The sequence below is a fragment of the Cervus elaphus genome, chromosome 9 (genome assembly GCF_910594005.1).
Source record: "Cervus elaphus chromosome 9, mCerEla1.1, whole genome shotgun sequence".
Lineage (NCBI taxonomy): Eukaryota > Metazoa > Chordata > Mammalia > Artiodactyla > Cervidae > Cervus > Cervus elaphus.
In genome coordinates, this window is record NC_057823.1 from 21732777 (window position 1) to 21747907 (window position 15131).

The 15131-nt window shown below is 56.1% G+C and overlaps 1 protein-coding gene across 2 annotated transcripts in view; it reads right to left on the bottom strand.

Annotated features, from left to right (window-relative positions):
* Positions 1 to 13308, bottom strand: part of KDM4B (lysine demethylase 4B) — a 116417-nt gene extending 103109 nt beyond the window's left edge. For both annotated transcript variants that reach the window (XM_043911883.1, XM_043911882.1), the window contains exon 1: positions 13178 to 13308. The gene's annotated coding sequence lies outside the window, so the exon portion shown is untranslated. The remainder of the gene's footprint in view (positions 1 to 13177) is intronic.
* Between the last annotated feature and the right edge of the window lie 1823 nt (positions 13309 to 15131).

A 15131-nucleotide genomic window follows, 5' to 3' on the forward strand; every position in this document is an offset into this window, starting at 1 on the left:
TCTTTTTTTTTTATGCAGACCATTTTTAAAGTCTTTATTGAATTTGTTACAATATTACTTCTGTTTATGATTTGGTTTTTGGTCAGGAGACATGTGGGATCTTATCTAAGCTCCCCAACCAGGGACTGAACCCACACCTCCTGCATTAGAAGGCAAAGTTTTAACCACTGGACCACCAGGGAAACCCCCATAATTCTTTAAAAACAAAATGTTTTGGGACTTCCCTGCTGGTCCAGTGGTTAGGACTCTGAGCTTCCACTGCAGGGGGCATGGTTTCCATCCCTGGTCTGGGAACTAAGATCCCACAACCTGCATGGCACGGTCTAAATAAATTTTTTAAAATGTTAAAAAAAAAATACAGGGGCTAATCCATCATGGGCAGAAGGGCAGACTGCCACGCAGGCTGATGGTCTGGAGTTGGGTGACGAGTACTCGGGGTTATCTGATGCTATGCACCTTGCTGTGTGTTCAAATTCCTCGTAATAAAGAGTCTTAAAAAATAAAACAAAGGGAACAACATTGACCCCTTCCCCACTCGGATACACGAATCTCCTTCAGAGATGTCCCACCATCAGGACTGCTGCCATCTCATCTGATGTCTTCCCCGAAACAACTAGCAGAGTATTTTCACAACATAGATCATAACAAGACAGGGGACTGCCATGAAGCACTGCCAGGAAGAACGACAGTGTTAAAAACAGCATTTGAGATGGCGGGAGGGAGCACCCCGGGTTCTGCAAAGGTTTCTCCATTTCAAAATCCCTGCTTCCATGTGAAAATGATCTGCTCAATAGCAAGGTCTCAACTCTTCCCAAATGAGAAGATTTAAAAGGGAGAACAACAAAGGGACACCTGGCTGACTCAACCAACAGGACGAGCAAATGTGGCCCAGGAGCCAAGGCTGCCCCTGGGCCGGGCACGCGGACCACACCTCGACCTCCCAGGGGAGCTGAGCTTGACACTCCACACACACTCACTCACTCCCACTCACAGCAGCCTCCCCAGCATTTCCACCTCAGGACCTTTGCACATGCTCTGTGCTTCCACGCGGAGCTTCTTATCCCTTCAAGTCATTCAATCTCTGCCCAAATGTTACCTGGGAGGGGCCTTCCCTGTGCACCATGAAGGAAGCACCACCCAGAGCTTTAGTGATCGGACCTCTCCCTGGTCCCCATCACACACAGGGCCACTGCTCCCTGCCGGCTCCTGGGCTCCTGGCCTGTAGGACTGACGCAGAGCTGGCCAGCTGACAGCACTGCCCAGGCCACGGAGGCTGTGCGTGCCTGCTGTCTCCTCCACAACAGCCCCCGTGAGATGAAGCCGCAACCAGGGGTGAAAACCAGCACTTATTAATGCACACACCCCGTTTAAAGCTCGCTATCACCTAACAAGGAGGCATGCGAGGACACAGGGACCCCAAGTTGGTGGCAGTGACAGGTTTCAGGAGCTCAGGTCACTTTCTGAGCTGGGGCTCTAGACTCCAAACCAAGCACTGCCTGGGGCTAAGGCCCAAGAAACCCCTGGAGAAGCTGATCCACCCCCCCCCCCCCCAAGTCCCCTGGCCCTCCTAAGAGCCTGGACAGCTAGGGGTCTCTGTACACAGGGGCGCTAGGGGACCCCAGCACAGCCACACTTTTCAAGGAAGACTATTTACTGAGTCCCATCACTCAGGCCATCACTGCTCCCGACCCCCTCCCGCCAAGCTCATCTGAGAGCCACAAGGGGATGATGCCCCCAGGGCACCACAGCAGCATTTAGGGGATGCTAGCAAGGGTTCTCTACCCCAGGGGAGGGCTGCGGGGCTGCTCCGTACCCAGGGAGAAAACCCTGGATGCAGATCTATGGGGGCAGACAGACGAGGGTTCTGGTAGGTTCCAGAGAGGGTCACTCTTGGGCCATTCTCTCCACTCAAGCCCATCTCCATGGCCCTGATCCAAGTTCACAGAAGCCCAGTGAGGCTCAGATAAAACCACAGGTCTGGGGGACAAACATTCTCAGCCAACACTACAGGCAGAAGGGGAGCATGGGTTCAGGCTCTCTCCCCTGTGTGGTGAGTGTGGGGTAGGTCACTTAGCAATGCCCACTCCCTGCCCCCCGACTGATCCAGAGCGTGCTGGGGTCGGGCGCCCAGCCTGTGAGACAAGACCCCTGCGTGTCGGTCCCAGGGCCACATCACCGGTCCCACACGCGGATCCCCGCCTCCCCAGCCACTGTCGGAGCCTCTCGGGGTCACAAGAATGTCCTATCGCCCCCCACCCCTCCAAGCCAACCACTGGATCCCGGCAGCACACAGAGACCCTCAATTCCACACCGCCCCCTGGACGCACATCAGGGACTCAGCAGGGACCAAGGGCAGCCTTCACTGACTTGGTTTTGCCTCACTGTAACTGCTGATGCCTACATGGGGAAAATAATTATTTTTACAATGACTATCTCTCTTGCAGGCTTATTAGAAAAAGAGCCACTCTGGCTTGGTCAGTCCAAAGTTCTTAGCCCTTCTCTTGGCTAAAGGCTAAACTAACCAACACGGGGAGACCTGGGGCCTCAGGAGCAGATCCTGGAACCCGAAACAACAGCTCCAAGGACGCCTAACCCAGTCCTCCTCCTCACCTGGAGCCCATCTGCAAACTCCACCGTCCCGCCCAGGGGTACACCACTCACCCAGGACCCCCGTCCTCAGCCAGGTGGCCCACAGCAAACCCCAAGTCACCGGATGAGGACCCTGGATGAGGCGTGCGGGACAGGCCAAGGGGCTCTGAGCTCTGGATTGGCTGCCTCCAGTCCAGCCGCCCGAGGGACCACCACCCCAGCTTCCCAGTCCAGAACACCCCAGCCAAACCCTCTCACCCACACCCCTTTAACATAAAGAAGCTCCAGGAAGAGAAGAGACCAGCTTGTTTTCAAGGTGCCTTTGAGTAATCTCCGTTGTTCCTGCACTTTCCTCCCTGCACGAATACGGAACAGCAGTGTGAAAACACAGGTTATTCCAGGATGGAAAGTGATTTTAGAAACTCCTCTTGCAACGTCTTGAGTCACAGTCAGGGAAAGGCAGAGGCCCAGAGGGAAATCACTGCTGTCACCTCTGAAGGCTCTCCCTGGGCTGGAGAGACAGTGGCATCAGAGCCCGTCACTGTCTATAGGGGTCGCCCTGGGCCCTAGGGGGTGCTAAGCAGTCTTCCTGGCCTTCACCCACCCGATGCCAGAAGCCCCTACTAGTCGTGACAACCCCAGATGTTCCCAGACATCACCCAGTGTCCTCTGGGGGCAGGAGTGCCCCTGGGGCGGGAACTACTTCACTGAAGGATTTCCATGGATTAACTCAGTTAAATCTCATCCACCCTTGAAGCAGAGCTCTCCACTGTCACCCCCACTTTGGTGGTAAGGGCACACACCCAGCAGAGGCGAGATCCAAGCCCAGGCAAGCCAAGCACATGGGTACCAGCCTCCAGTGGCCGATCTCACTGGCTGTCCTACCTTGAGACCTCAGGCCACTTAAGAGTGTCTGGAGCTCTGGGATGTGACTGCTGAACTCTGCTTGTACACAGGTCGCAGCTTTCCCACAGCCAAAGCAGCACCCCAAGTCCCTACAGTTCTCCTCACAGAACCACCCTGAGCCCCAAGTTGAAAGCCCCCAACAGCCAGCACCCATGCCACACACACACTGCCTTGAGCTCTGACCTGAGCGGGACAAGGTTAAAGAGGAGAGGCTGAGTACAACGGTCCACGGGAAGGATTGAGGCCCAGGCCAGGCCACCCCGCCCATGGGGATTGGCCCTCCAGCCAACATCCTATGGGCCAGGCCGCTGCACTCACCCCTAGTTGCTTTCTCCTGGGTCTCTCTGGTCTCCCCGGCTAGAAGCTAACAGATCCAGAACTTCTGATGGACTGAGCAGGTAGGTGGGAACGGGGTGTGTGATGAGCACCCCCATATATAGCATCCCCACCACCCCAGTGCTCAGCTCGCCCAGGGCCAACGCAAGATGTGAAATGTACACAGGATGTTGAAGACAGCACCACAAGAAAAGGAGAGAAAAACAGCTCATTAACAATTTTTATAAAGATCACACGTTGGAACGGTAACATTCTGAGGTATACTGGGTTCGATAAAATACATTATTCAAATTAATCTCTCCTGCTTCCTTTCACCTCACCTTTGAGAAAACTGTAAAGGACACACGGGGCTCGCTCTGCATCTTTACTGGGCAGCAATGCCTCAGAAAAGCCACTGTTTCCACTTTCACCTGTTCCTCTTCTGAGGGTTCTGTCGTTTCAGTTTTCACATTCAAGCCTGTTTCGGTGCCAGGCGGGGGCGGGGGGGGGGGGGGGGGCACCGTACAGTCTGCCGTTCCACCAGTGACATTCCGTCAGCATCCACGCGTGTCTCCCACAGGGTCCTCCCAGTGCCACGAGCAGCTAGCTCCCTGGCACTCAAGACCCCCCAGGTCTCCTATATTCTCTGCTTGGGGGAGGGGACAGCAAGTCTCTCATACACGTCACTGTCCCTGTGACTGGTGGGAGGACCGAAGCTAGCTGGCTGGCTGTGCTGTGTGCGGCTATGAAGCCACACCCCGTCCGGCCCCTTGCGGTCCCTGGAGAAGCCAGCTGCATTTCCGAATCACCCAGCATGGTGACGGTGCTTTCCCTGGAGGCAAGGGAGCCTGGGCAGGACTCTGCTCGCAGGCTAGTAGGCTTCACAGGGCTCTGTGGGGGCCGTGGGTATATTTACAATCCAGGGGACTGCCTTCTAAGACCCAACCCACAACCCCTCCATGGCCGGGGCGAGCAGACCAGGAAAGGGAAGTGGCCCAGGAAGCAGCTTGTGTTCAAACCCCCTGACCATACATGCACAAGATGGGGGGGAGCAGGGCGCAGAGTCCTGGAAAGGATCGCGCCGGGCGTTGGGGGGTTGGGAAGGCAGAGCACTGGGTGAGCATTCTGAATGCCCAGCCCTGAAATTCTGAAACTCTGAGATGGTTCAGAAAAGAAGGGGCAGGAAAAAGTAGAAACTACTAGCTCCCCACAACAAGTAGTGAACATGCAATGTGTCCACCCACACACGGGAGCATCACCACGTCACGGAGAGCACAGAAGCCCTGAGGCTCGCTACCACGTTGATGGACCCTGAGGACATGATGCTCAGTGAGAGAGGCAGACACAGAAGGACACACAGGGTGTGACTCCACTGATGGGAAACGTCCAGAACCGGCCAATCCACAGACACAGAGAGTGGGTTCCTGGTTGCCAAGGAGGAGAGGGACATGGGGAGTGACTATCTAACAAGTATGGGGTTTTCTTTTTGGGTGAGGAAAATGTTCTGGAATTGGATAAAGGTGACGGTTTACAACTCTGTAAATGTTCTAAAAACCACTGAATTGTCCCCTTTAAAAGGACGAATTTCATGGATAAATATCATAATTAAAAAAATATTTTTAAAAAGGCAGGGCAGGCGCATTTTCAGAGCGGCTGTCCTAGAAAACTCGAGGTCTGGTCAGCACACCAGAGCCAGTCACCAAGGAGCCGTCTGTGGCTCCCTCTGTGGCCCCACATGACTCAAACAACTCCGGTCCTGCCTCACTGACTAGACTCTACACTCCCTGAGGGCAGAGCTACTGCCCCTTCTCCTTAACCCTTGGAACCTGGCAGGAGGAGTCCCCAAAGATGCCTAAGGGGCTGGAGGGCTCCCCGCTTCCCTAGCCTCCTCCGGCAGGTCTCCCAGGCAGAGCCCGAGCGCCCCCTCCAAGTCCTCCGCCTGGTGCTACTTCGCCCATGACAACAAGGCTCAGGCCAGGTGGCAACCCTTCTGCCGCCCGCTGGCCACCACCCTAGCAGCATATGCACCCCGGCCCTGTGCTCGGTTTGCATCTGTCTCGGCCACTCTGCATCCCCGGTCCCTGCTGTCCCCGATGGTCCCGAGAGCCTGGCTCCAGGCTTCCACTGTGGGCAGGAGACCTATGGGCAGGAGAGAGATGCAGTTCGCCCAGCCATGAGCACACGGGCTGGACCACTAGCTGGGTGACAGCAAAGATGCAGATGGACCCAGGCTCAGCACACGCCCGATGGCTGCAGGTCTGCTATGAAGTCAGGCCTGTCGGATCGAGAAACCAAGCTGCTGACCACCAGGCTGAGACCATGGGAAAGGGCTGCTGCAGGGTCTGATTTCGTGTCTTCACTTCGAGGTTGAAGAACAGCAAGGCTGGATATTTGCAGAGACCACTAGAGCCCCGCTCCAGGAGGGGCTAGCTCTGGTCAGCCTAGTCCTGCCTGCGCCCGCCCCCCCAAAGCTCATCCACTGGCCTTCCGACCACCCTTCCTTCCATGGGGCCCAGCCTGGGGGTCTAGACGTGCAGAGGAGCCCGTTTCTCCAGAACGACGCTGCCCCTTGGTCTCCAGCTCAGCCTGGGCACAGGCCACTGAAGGAGCAGCCAGGAGGCCAAGAGATGAGACGCCTTCCTTCCCAGGAGGGTGTCAGAGCTCGCTTTCCTCACTGCTCCCTCCTCTTCTTTGGGGAAAGGAGCTGGAGCAGAGCAGTGAATCAGGAGTTTCAGCTCCAGGGCCTTTGCTCACACGCAAGCTGGAGACCAGCAAGGCTCCTGACTCGTGACCGAGATAATCAGATCCATGCAGGGTAGGGAGCCGGCTGGCGGAGGCCGACCTTTCTGCTGGAGGGGTTGTAAAGGACAGATGGGGTGAAGAGCAGGGGTCTGAAGATGCTAGGAGCAGGTCCCGGTCCAGCTGCCCAGCCAGGGTCCTCCAAACATCCTGGGGGCAGCTCCCAGGCTGCCGCCTCGCAAGACAGGTTGCCCAGACAGGCCAGGGTCCTGAGCTCTGGCCTCACATGCAGCCCCTCTCCAGCCCACTGGCTGCTTCGGGCTGGCTCCTGCTCAAAAGAGGCCCCCCGGATCCCTGCTCTCCTTCTGCACAAAGCACCATTCCAGGTCCCTTGCCAGCTCATCCTCCTCGAATCACTCCTCTCCACGTTCTCTCCCCCGAGATCGGGGCCAGCAGCCACGAAACCATGAAAGTGGGCCTACCTCTACCCTACCTGCCCAGAAGGAGCCCTCACTTGGGTCCAATGGCAAGCACAGAAAGGAAGTGGGCCTGGGGACAAACCCTGCCTGCCTACCCCCAGATCTCCTCTTCACAGCTAGCCCTCCAGGCTTGTCTGAGACCTGGAGCACCGATCACCAGTGCTGGCAGCTGGGGCCAAACACATCACCTCTGGCTCCATGCTGCAACCAGAGACCCATTCAGGGTGCAGCAACCCTCAGAGCCTTGCTTTCCGATTCTTACTCTTTGTCCACTAAACAAACACACACAAGGCCCAGAGGGATCTTGCTTGACCACTGTGAGAACCACGGGCCACCCTCAAGGTAAAGATAGCAAGGCAAACTTTTCATCAGTGCCCTCGGGGCCACGGGAGCCACAGGAAAAGAAAAGAGAGGCAGGAAGGAAGAAGGAAGAGGGAGATGGCGGAGGGGCACAGAAAGACATAGACCAGAAAAAAAAAAAAAGCAACTTTGGGAAGCCAAGAAGTTCTGAGTAACACTCTCCAGGTTGTTTATTTCAATCAGCTGGAGAAGGCATGACCGTAAATTAACGGTATGCTTCCTTGACAAGTCAGAACACTCCTGGGACAGACCCAGATCTAAGCCGCTAATGATCTGCCCGGCTTGGAAATCACTCGTCAGCCTGTCTCCTCTCCCAAAAGTCGTGGTGGGGGAGCAAGGCCACAGGCACTCAACCGATTCAATTCTCCACAGCCATCCCTTGTCTACTCACCCTACAAATCTCAATTCTCATACCCACAAGCGTCCCCGAGCAGGCGGGCAGCTGGGTGGCTGCAGCCTAGAACCACGCTGTCCTTTCCGAAGGGGAATGATGTAGGTAGAGAGGGTGGGTCGTGTGTGTGTGCTAAGTCGCTTCAGTTGTGTCTGACTCTTTGCAACCCTGTGGACTGTAGCCCACCAGGCTCCTCTGTCCCTGGGATTCTCCAGGCAAGAATACTGGAGTGGGTTGCCATGATCTCCTCCAGGGGATTTTCCCAACCCAGGGATCAAAGCGACATCTCCTGCATCTCCTGCTCTGCAGTCAGATTCTTTACCACTAAGCCATCGTGGAAGGCCAAAGGAGGGTGGGTCGGATGCTTACAAAACAAAATGATTAGGAAAGAGCGTCTTTCTTTTAAACCCTTAGCCTCTGCCGGATCAAAACAGACTGCTTAGGCCAAGTACACTCCTTCCCAATCTTCTGCTGCGGGGAAAGAAAGGGGACACCCTGGAGAGGTCGGCAAGGCCAACCATGAAATATTAATGTCTGCCTTTGTTTACATCCGCTTTTTTTTTTTTTTTTTTGGTTTTGCCTTGCAGCATGCGGGATCTTAGTTCCCTGACCAGGGATCATACCTGCACCCCCTGCAGTGGAAGCTCGGAGCCCTAACCACTGGACCACCAGGGAAGTCCCTACATCTACTCTTCTCAATTTTGAGATTGTTTTGGTGGCTGGGGCCAGAAAACTTTCTTATATTCCCTGCTCTTTAAATTTCCTCAAAACAACCCAAGACCCATTTTTAAGACATAGAGTACACCTCTACTTTGTTGTAGGAAAGATGGAAACTTATTCATCCAACAACTGAATGCTTACTGAACACCCACTGTGGGCAGGAACTGTCCAAGATGCTGGGGGTACACACGGCAACCAAGACAGATGTCGTGCCCACAGTGGGGATCTCGCATCCTACTGTGGGTGCGCCCAACCTATGGCCCACGGGTTAAATCCAACCCATCTCCTGTTTCTGTATGGCCCACAAGCCCCAAATGGTTTTAAGGGTTTTTAATGGTTGGGTGGGTGGCAGGATCAACAGAAGAAAGATAGTTCATCATATGTGAAATGTATGTGAAATTCACATTTCCGTGACCACAAATAAAGTTTTATTGGAACAAAGCCGCAATCACGGGTTTCTGTACTTTGTATTACAAGGGCAGACAGGAGCGGTCAGAACGGAGACTGTCCAGCCTACAAGCTGAAAATCATTACTCTCTAACCCTTTACAGGAAAAGCTTAGGCCCTAGTGGATGAGACAGACAATAAATATGTAAACAGACTGATACGCATCTCTGGTAGTGCTGAATACAAAGAAGGAAAGGCAGGATAGAGAGACAGGTGGACAAAAGGGTGAACTTGGGCAGCGGGGTCAGGGATGGCCTCTCATGACTGAGTCCTGAATGACCAGAAGCCAGCTGGGTAGAGACCTGAGCGAACAGCATCCTGGCAGAGGGAACACCAAGTGCAAAGGCCCTGAGGCAGGAAGAGAAGGTAGTCAAGGTGGTTTCTACTGAAAGGAGCAGGCATGGGGGCTGGGTGGGAAGTGGAGGGCCCCTTTTTCCAAGGACAAGAAGAAGCCCTTGGAGGGTCCTGAGTGAAGAAAGATGGTTTTTCAAGTTTCTAAAAGCCCTTCGAGGGAGCTGGAGTGGGAACTGACAGACTAGTTGGGACGCCTTGTCCAGCCCATGAGACGCTCCCCTAACACATCAAAGCCGGGAGTAAACTCAAAACCAAACCCTCCAACCACACGGTCGATTCACGGACCCCTCGGGCCATGAGGCGGCACGGAGCTTTGTGAGTAAGTATGGCAGTTCAGGTCATCAGGCAGAAGGCACCTGCAGCACCACAGCACCACCCTCAGGAAGAGAGAGGACAGGAGTGACTCACCTCAGAGCCGACCTGAAGAAAACGGTCAAAGCCACCAGACAGGTAGGGGTCACCAGCTCTAAAGCTGCCCCCCCACACACACTTCCAGATCCCACGAGAGGGTGGAAGCCTGGGTGGGGGCCCTGTGGGGGTCAGGAGACTCCCACTTCACACTTGGCCGGCCCCCCATGGGTGCATCTGCAGGGAAGCTCCTCTCCTCCAGGGGGCGAGTCGGCAGTGTGGGCGGGACACACTTTGCAAACAGGAGCGCCTCCTTTTGGGGAAGGGGGCAGGGAAGAAACGGACAAAGGGACTCAGAACTTGAGGTTGATCAGGGTCGAGGTGAAATATTTTATATATATCAAGCTGTGAGAGGGGGTCACTTGGGGAGCAACTGCGCCCCCTAGAGGGCACTGGCCCACGTCTGGGGACATCTGCAGTTGTCACAAGCGGGAGGGAGTACTCCTCGTATCACCAGAATGGGGGCCAGGGATGCTGCTCAATACCCCAGTGTCCGGGACAGCACCCCTTCCACCAGAGAACCCAGCCCTGAACGTGGGCAGGGCAGAGCAGAGAGGGACCTAAGGGCAGTGAGAAACCAGCGCTGGACTCAGAGCAGCCTGGGGCCCTGAGAAGCCCTCCCTGACTCTCACCCCCTTTGATCCCTGGCAGGGGCTCTTATTATACCCGTTTTATAGATGAGGAAAGCCAGGCCCAGAGTCATGAAGGGACCTGCCCCAGAGGAGGGCGCTGAACCCAGGTCTTTTAGACTCTGGGCAATGGAGAGCAGGGCAGGAATCCAGAACACAAAAGAGAACACAAGTCAGGAGGGAGTCCAGGGTCAAGCCCTCTGCTGGGTCAGAGCTCTGGTGCTAAGGCCCTGCTGAGCCTGGGAGCAGGTCTCTGGAACGCAGCCAGGAACCCCGGGGGGGGGGGGGGGATGCAAGGGGTGGGGGTACCTCACAGTCCTGCAGTCTGCTCACAGTTTGTTTTCCACCCCACCCACCATCCCTGACCAGGAGGTTTGGGAAGGCTGGGTGACCACAAGGTCTCACAACTCTGAACCTGCCACCCCACACACACTTCCAGATCCCCAGAAGAGAGTCACCTAGAAATGGTCGTTCAACCATATCTCAGTCCTCACCCCTCTCACCCTGTCCTGCCCACTCCCTGAGTGGGGGGGGGGGGGGGGGGGGGGCAGTATGCCCACACCTCCGCATATTCTCCCGCCAGACCCAGCACCCCCTGAAGTTAGGGACCCAAGCAACCTGCCCCAGAGCTCAAAACACAACGTGCCCAGGCCAGGTGAGTGTCAGATGGAACCAAGGAACAGATGGGTTCCCTGGAGCTGAGGTTCTGATGGGCCAGGAAGAGGCGGGGCACAGGAGGGCAGGGGCAAAAAAATGCATAGGAGGCGGGGAAATTCGAGGTCAAGTACAGCAGAGAGGCCAGCGTGGGAGAGAGGGGCATGGCGGGCCCCAGCATCACCCCAGAGGGACTGGGGACTAGTCTCCACCAGGAGACAGAAAAGTACAACAAAGGCAGGGCGGGGTCCGGAATGACCGATTAGCCTGTACCTTTAAGCTCTTAACACCTACTTAGCAGCCCACTCCCCAGAGAGGCAAGAATTAGAAGAGGTGAGAAAACCAATTTTTAGTAAGACCTGTATACCTATCATTTCAGTAGCTACACGCACACTCGCTCGCGCACACACGCACACGCAGCGCGTGACACAGTATCTGCTTGAATCGCTGCAAAACCTGGGAGCATTTCTCCAACTGCACCTCCGCTCCCCTCGGGGTGACCTCCCCTCAGTGACCTCCCCCCGGGGCGGGGCAGTCTGACCGTGGAGGTGCCCCCTGCACCAGAGAGGAGCGCCAACGTTTGCCAAGCGTCCAATCAGAGACACGGAAAGAGGGCCGGCGAGTTTCAGAACCCCTCCCCTCAGATCATCGCAAGTTGACTCCAGACTCTTACACTCCATTCTTTCGGGGTTCCAAAGAGCAAACTGCGGGACGAAAAGAGGCTGCCCGCTGCTTCTGCAAGAGTGGTGAGGAAAGGCTGACCCGGGAGTTGACAAATCCTCCCGATGCCTCATAAGGAAGCTATTATTTCAGAATTAGGGGAGCCATCAGCTCTTGCAAGGCAGCGAGCAAAGCCCAGAGGACTCATGTAATGAGCCCCTCTTAGGGCTTTCCTCCAGCCTGGGGACATTTGGAGAAATGGCTGCGGAGGGATGGGGAGAGTAACCTCCAACCCTAAGACAGTACTGGCACCCAGTGGGACCTGAAGGAGCCTCTGAATCGATGCCGGGGGCAGAAACACATGAAAAAGGACACACATTACGTATTTACAGGATCGTTCGGCTCCACTTAACAGAACCTTCTCACTAGTTTCATAACTGAGGAAACAGTTCCCAGGTACACCTGAATTATTAAAACAAGAAATCCTCCCCGGACCAAACAGATGGGACACGCCAGGGCGCAGTGCACGTCTCCCCCGCCCCCCGGGGAAGAAAAATCCTTGGTAGAACCTTCCACCTTGGCCCCCGTGGACCTGCACACCATTCTGCCTGGTGTCATCTCGCCCACTGGGTGGAGACCCAGGCCCTGGAAGATCTGGGGCAGGTCCCTTTGGGCAGGAATCCGTCCCCCAGCTCCCACGGGGCGGCAAAGGGAAGCCCAGGGGGTCCCCGTGGGAGCGACTCCAGGATTTACCACTACAGAGAAGGGGGGCTTTGAGATGGCGATCGGGCAGAGATGGGTAGGCCCTGGGGTAACGCGTCTGGAAACTGTTCTGTGCATAGCAAGTGGATACATTTTTTTAAATGAGAAATCCAGACTGCATGCTTATTTTAGGGGAGGCTCAGGGAAATGGGGTGCGAGTTTGGAAGCCGCGATGGCACGGCGGATTGACTCGGGCAGTATGGTGAGATGCAGTGATGGACATTTCGGGGGACACCACTGGGAAGCGCCCCGTTTACCCCACCGGTTCCCAAAGGGCCGGAAATGCAGGCGTGTTGATCCCAGGGACTGGGATCTCTCTATCTTTATTATTATTTTTTTAATTATTAGGATTCTTGTGAATAATGGAAGAGGAGGGGCCCGCCAAGCAGGGCCAGCCGGGCCGGGCCACCCACGCTGTCATCTTTTGTGCGGGGCCGGCGGGGACGCCCCGGCCCAGCCCCCGCACGCCCCCGACCCAGGGAGGGCGCCCCCGCCTCCCGCCCCTGGCCCCGCCATTGTCCAGCCGCACCGCCCCCGCCCGAGGCCGGGCGGGCGCCCAGGGCCGGACGGTTAACGCCCCCAACCGCCTCGCGGGCCCGGACAAAGCGCGGCGGCCGCGGCCCGAGCAGGCCGCACCCGAGGCCTGGGCCTCGAGTCCCGGGCGCCCGCCCGCTCGCCCGCCCGCAGCCCCGGGCGCAGCGCGGGGGCGGCGGCGGCGTTGGGGCCCGCGCTCGGACGCTGCGGCCGCCTCCCCGCGGGCTCACCTGAGGCGGCGCGCGCGGCTCGGTCCGGAGAAGCGGCGCGCGCTCCCCCGCCCTCGGCGTCGCACCCCCAGGCCCTACTCGGGCCGGGCCCCGCTCGGTCGCTGGCGGCCGAGCCCTCCGCGAGCGCCCCGGGCGGGGCTTATAAGGCCGCGCGCCAGCTCCGCCCCGGCTACCATTGGCCCCCGAGCCCACGCCCGCGCGCCTATTGGCTGTCGCTGACAGCTCCGCCCCTCCCCTCCACCGGGCCCATCAACACTGCACGGCCCGCCCCCCGCGCGCCTCGATTGGGCGGGCGCAGCCACCGGCCTCGCCTCACCATTGGCCGGCCGTTAGGGACACGCCGGCGCCTACCCACGTGCCCGGTGACCGGCTCGGTTCTCATTGCAGGCTGCGCACGCCAGCTAAGAGGCTGAGACCAACCCGACGGCGCTAGGATTCGGATTGACAAGGGTGCCTCAGGGACCGCCCAACGACCGCAAGGGGGCAAGAGAATATTGGCTTATGGGATCAGCCCCAGGAGCGGACTGGCAGGGGCGGGTGCCAATCACGGCCCGAATCCCGCCCCGGTTATCAGGCTGCTGCTGAGTACGTGAGACTCAGCACAGCATCAGCACCGCGCCTGAGAGCTTCGGAGAGGGGGTTCGAGACCCAGAGCCGGAAACTGGGCTCAGCGTTTTCCAATTCGCCCAGTCAGGAGGTAGCAAAGATAACTCCAACTGAACTCATTTTGCAAAGGAGGAGCACTGAGAACGGGAGAAGTAAAAGTCAAACAGCAAGCGCCTCTGCCTCCATTTCTCCTTTCTCCCCCACCACCCAAAAATTCCAAGTTCATTTCTGTCACAATCCACAAAACTTTGCAAAGGCTTTCGGATAAAGCTAGGTGACCTTCCGCGAGATCCCTAAAACGTAAGAGAGGCGAGGAGTTTGGTGCCTCCTGACTTAAGTTCAAAGCTCAGCTGGGCCCACAAGCCTCACGGTGGTCGGCCCCCAGCGAAGTAACCTCGTTGGGCCTCGTTTCCCCTGTGAAATAGATCTAAGAGTGATAGAATCCCTCACCGTGTGCCCCTCTCCTGGAAAGTTTAAGTCAGGTGACAGGAGGCAAGTAAATCGTTTGATGTGACTTAGCAAAGTGAACATGTAATTAAGGTTTGCAGGATCATCATCATGATGGTTATTTAATTGCATGCCAGCCAGTAGCTGACCACGCCCCTTTTTAGCTGGCAGAGTATAAATCGGACAACTGGACGCTTACTAATAACGTGGCTAGGGCATTTACGCTCTATTTCTGAAGGTCCTGGACTCTGAAAAAGGCTGCAGAGTTTGGAAAGGATGCTGCTGCATTTCTGTACTCATTTGTTTCCAGTGTTGTGCTCTAAATATACGACTGTAGATTAGATAAATAACTAATTTTGGAATACTTTTAACTATGTAGCCATTAAAAAGGGCTAGATTTATATGTAGGCATCAAGGAATGACTCCCCCCTACACCCCTGTGGACAGCCGCAGGATGGTGCAGAACTTAATACCTTATGGAAAGGAACGCAGGGCCACTCATGGCTGTGTGGTTTCTAAGAGCCACCTGCCTGTGGCCCCGCGCAGAAAAAGGCCATCCCCAAACTGAGAAAAGTAAATCTTCCGGAGAGGAGGGATCCAGGTTGGTTAAAAAAGGGTAGCTGGTGAGGAGGTTAACCTGCTCTAGGGTGTTTTGTAGCCTCATGGGGGCTATATTCAAATATTCCCTTGTGCAGTTAAAATTTAACTTAAAAAACAGGAAATAGTAACTGCTCCCAAGGAACTCCCTAACCTGTGGGAAAGACAGAAATATAACCTGGTAGCCTTAATAGGGCCTCAAACATGCAGTCCTAGAGGGATTCTCCCCCCCCCCCACCTGAAATCTTTTTTTTTTTTTTTTCTACTTAGTTTTTTACCCCATATGACAGTGAATTCCAGGTGT